A 4,775-nucleotide genomic window follows, 5' to 3' on the forward strand; every position below is an offset into this window, starting at 1 on the left:
TTTTCAAACTCACACTGGGGCTCAAGAGGTAGGGAAAGGCCCCAGGCCTCTCTTGCCAAACTAGTTGTGTGGAGTAACAGGACTCTGGAAAGATAGTATTGCAGGGGAGAGTTTTGACCTCAGTCTCTCATCCCCTAGTCCCAGGCTCCATCCTCACCTGGTATTCTACCCCATCCTTGGGTTGATGGAGTGGCATGAACCTAGAGCTCCCACTAGTGGCAGGGAGTGGGCCACCAACATTTCCTGCCTTTTCATTTGTTTCTTCCCTTCCACATACAGGATCAACAGCCAGGCTTATGGTATACCAGCAGTATCCCAAAATGCTGTCTCCACATTGCAGTGGCATTTCTCCATACACTGGAAATTTTCCACAGACTTGCAGGGAGCCATTGATGCCTCCAGGACTTAGGAACATCTTTTCATTGTTGGCCCCCAAAGCCTCAATTAGCAGGAGGGAAGTTTAAAGCTGGGTAGGAAGACTGGGAAGGTCTGGAGTGAGTGGCTTAGAAAAGCTCTACAGCAAGGATTAAGAAAAGCACGCTCTTCTTTTCCTTTCCTCAGTGATGCTTCCTTAGTGTCAGAATGGTGAGACTGGGGGAGCCCAGCATGAAGGGGCAGGAGAGACCGCTCAGCCTTCCTGGAGTGTAGGCTGCAGATCCACCTGGAGCCCAGGTGCAATGGGCCCCTGTGCTAGACCCCTCGAGGTCCAGTCCAGGTCCTGGGAGAATTGAACTGTCATTGGGAGCAAAATCATTACAGTAATAAGGAATGTGCTTGTCTGGCATATCTCTGCAAACCCATCATAGTAATAGCTGGATGAGTATAGAATCAGGCATTCAGGGTTGCCAGGTCAAGTTAAATACTGCCTCATCACACCCAACTAATAAAAATATTATTGTTAATAATAATAGCTGAATAAATAATCTCATAATTAACAATTACAAAGAAAAGCCAGGTTTTCCCACCCTGATCCAGGGCCTTTCTCATGACATCGATGGGTTAGCAAGACTTTCGAGTTCTGATCTTATTTATCTTCAGTGATAGAAAATTTAAAACAAAATGAAACAACAACCTGTGGTTTCTAGTTATGAAGACACTAAGATGTTTACTCAGCTGCAGGGGAGATTCTAAAAGATTCTGAAAGTTCTGCCTTTTCACTAGAGAAATAAGTGACAGTCTTAAAAGGGTTCCTGTTATGGGCTGAATTCAAAAATTCATATGTTGAAGTCCTAACCCCCAGTATCTCAGAATGTGACTGTATTTAGACATAGAGCCTTCAGAGATCATTAAGGTAAGATGTGGTCATGATCTCATTAGTAGGCTCCAATCCAATATGACTGGTGCCCTTACAAGAACAGATTGGGATTCAGATGTACACAGTGGTTTGACCATGTGAACACACAGAGAGAGGTCAACTATGCTTCTTCTGCAAGCCAAGGAGAGAGGCCTCAGAAGAAACCAATCCTGCTAACATCCTGATCTCAGATTTCTAGCCTCAGAATCGCAAGGAAATAAATTTCTATTGCTCAAGCCACGGAACCTGTGATACTTCATTGTGACAGTCCTAGAAATCTAATGCACCGAGGTTGAGAGTTTTTCTGAAAATTTTAATGTTGATACAGAATGCAATCTGATACCAATAGAGTAGAACTGGGTTTCCAACTCAGGTAATTCCTACTCCAGAGTCTTCATGTAAATCGAAAATATTAATTGTTCACCACCTTGGACTGTTTTGAAACAATGGCTTTTAAAGGGCTGTTAAAGAACATTTTGGAGGAAGTTTTTTTTTAGTGAAGACTGATTTCCAGATGCGTTAAGGGCCACTCCACGCCTACGTCCTGGTGCAGTAGGCTTCCGGCAGAGGGCGCACATCTGGACTCTGCATCTCCTCCAGGTGCTTCCTCCAAACTAAGTGCGGGTGTGAACACGGGTCCTGAAAGGCAAAATGGAAGGTCCAGGTCCTCAGGCCGCCACGGTTTGTGTCAGCTCATTGCTGCACCGGAAGCTCAGAATGTGCACATTGGGTCAAGGACTTGAGACTTCCCGTAGTGGCTTTGTGTGGTCACAGCCCATTTTCTCAGTCTGTGTCAGAGGCCTAGAGGCTCTCACCGTGGCATGGACCCTCATCCTCAAGCCCCACTACTCAGAGGAGCTGGGAAGAATTTCCACCCTTCCTAGTGGCAAGTCTCACTGTGAGAGCAGAGTGCCACCAGGAAAACAGGGCAGAAAGCCTGCTTTAAGGATAATCCTCATACTGGGGGTTATGAAGTGCAATATACCCTCATCCTCACGCTAATACTGGTACCATGTAGCCCAAGCTTGTCTAACCTGCAGCCCGCGGGCTGTGTATGGCCCAGGATGGCTTTGATTGTGGCCCAACGCAAATTTGTAAACTTTCTTAAAACATTAGGAGATTTTTTTTTTCTCATCAGCTATTATTAGTGTTAGTGTATTTTATTTGTGACTCAAGATAATTCTTCTTTTCCAGTGTGGCCCAGAGAAGCCAAAAGACTGGACACCCCTGATGTGGCCCTTTCATCCATAGTAGCCTATTTTGTCCTAAAGACAGTCTTGTGCAGTGAGCAGGCCAGGCCTCCCCACTACCACAGTTTACAGGCAAGGAATGTGATATTTCATAGGATGACGCTGACTGGCACCTACATTGCTAGCCAAAGAATGACAAAGATGTGGACAGAAGAGACAACCTTAAGCAGCTGACTGCTGGCTCCTGCAACAGTGTCGTCATGGCATTTGTCCTGGGGTCCCAAGGAAAGAAAACAAATCTGCGGCTGAGGAACAGGCTGAGTTGACAAAGCAGCTCCCACAGTAACACAAGGACAAAGGGTGTATGTAGATGTGCACGTGGTAGCAGCTTCTACTAAAGGAACCTGGATGGACCATTCTGTAAGTACCCACTACACTCAGGGAAGGTATCTGAACTTGTATTGTTGGTAGGCAAAGGTTTATAAGGCAGAGAGTAGTGTGGTAGTCCTATTAGATGTATAGTACACCTAGAAGTAGACAATTAAAAACTTGGAACACTTCTCACAAGGTAATACTGTGTTTAAACTTAACCAGCACCACCCTCCACCTAGACTAGACAAAGGAAGTCATTTTAGAATTGGAAGTCTGACCTTATAAATTTGCAGCCTGCTGAATCTGTCCACTACTAAATTTTTCTGATGTTGACTTCATTATCTACAAAAACATCTTCTCATCTACTATTAGTAATAATAACAATAATAATAGTTTCATTTACTAATCAAGAGATTTTTTTTAGGTGGGCTTCTTAGAAATCTCTGGGGAGCTAAGACTCCCCAAAACTCCTCTGTCTCTGAGTTTTTACTTAGGTTCCATTAGCAACTGTGGCACACCTTAACTTCCTCATTGTCAACGTGCTACACTGCCATTTCTACTCTACTGAGACCATCTATTGGAGAGTCATTCAGCTGCCTCTATGGCTCCTTGATGCTACTGAAAATAGTGCCTACTCCGGACTGATGCAGACTTGCAGGCTTAGGAAGCTGATTGTGCCTTGGCAGGGAAGAAAAGTCACCCTTTCCCTGGCTGAACCATCAGGGTGAAAGGCTCCAAGAACAGAGTGCAGGCTGGCCTGGAGCTGCTTTGCTTCTTCTTTTTTTTTTTTTTTGACAGAGTCTCACTCTGTCCACATAGCCAAGATTGTGCCACTGCACAATCTTGGCCCACTGCAACCTTCGCCTCCCAGGTTCAAGTGATTCTCCTGCCTTAGCCTCCTGAATAGTTGGGATTACAGACATGTGCCACCATGCCCAGCTAATTTTTGTATTTTTAGTAGAGACGGGATTTCACCAGGTTGGCCAGGCTGGTCTCAAACTCCTGACCTCAAGTGATCCACCCGCCTTGGCCTCCCAAAGTGCTGGGATTACAGGCGTGAGCCACAGTGCCCGGCAGGAGCAGCTTTTTGCCCCCAGCCTTACAACTGTACCTGGGACCTAGAGGTCCTCATCCCGTGGAATTCCAAATGGTGCATTCCCTCTGCCTCCAGCTTCCCTCTGATTCTCTCTGTGGGGTTTCTAACCTCTGGGCCACCCTACTTCACTGCTGGCTGTGCCCCTCAGTTGAGTGGTCCAGGAAGTGCCTCTGCCTTATTTGATATGCTCTGCATAACTCTCTTTTGCTGCCAGGTGGGAATTTCAATTCTGCTCTTGCCTCTCTCTTCACTTCACTGTGATTTTCAGTAAATCTCCATATTTCAAGTTGGCCGAGCTTGGCTATTAATATGTGCAAGCAGACTAATTTGCCAAAAAGCCAATTTGTCAGATGAGCAATGTACTCATTTACTGGAGATTTTTTTGAAGTGTTAACTTTGCCCTAAATCTGCCCCAGCGCAGAAGCTTTCAGAAAAATGTTTCCTCTGGGCAAAGGACAATTTGCAGAGTCATTGTGTTGCCAAAGGCACGAGTAAAAGCAGAAGCAAATGACTTTGTTGTAAAAAGGGAATATAGTATCTAGCCCTGAAATTTTTGTTCAGATTAACTCAGTTCATACAAATAAAGCACTTAGAGCAGTCTGGCAGGCAATAGCTAGCCCTCAATAAATGTCAATGATTATTACTATTATTAGTACTATAATAATTACTACTTTTAATTTAATATATGCATTTAAATTCTATGAATCAAACTATACACTAGATGAAAAATAAAAATAACAATTTAAATGAGGATGCCACAAAAAACACATGGAAAAAATGCTCATCATCACTGGCCATCAGAGAAATGCAAATCAAAACCACA

General features: G+C 44.5%; 1 long non-coding RNA gene across 2 annotated transcripts in view; it reads left to right on the forward strand.

Annotated features, from left to right (window-relative positions):
- The first annotated feature begins 2,111 nt into the window (after positions 1-2,111).
- The window catches only part of LOC131381368 (uncharacterized), an 8,480-nt gene continuing 5,816 nt past the window's right edge, over positions 2,112-4,775 (forward strand). For both annotated transcript variants that reach the window (XR_009210069.1, XR_009210068.1), the window contains exon 1: positions 2,112-2,904. This is a non-coding gene — a long non-coding RNA (uncharacterized LOC131381368). The remainder of the gene's footprint in view (positions 2,905-4,775) is intronic.

This window comes from Hylobates moloch, unplaced genomic scaffold (assembly GCF_009828535.3).
Source record: "Hylobates moloch isolate HMO894 unplaced genomic scaffold, HMol_V3 SCAFFOLD_15, whole genome shotgun sequence".
NCBI lineage: Eukaryota > Metazoa > Chordata > Mammalia > Primates > Hylobatidae > Hylobates > Hylobates moloch.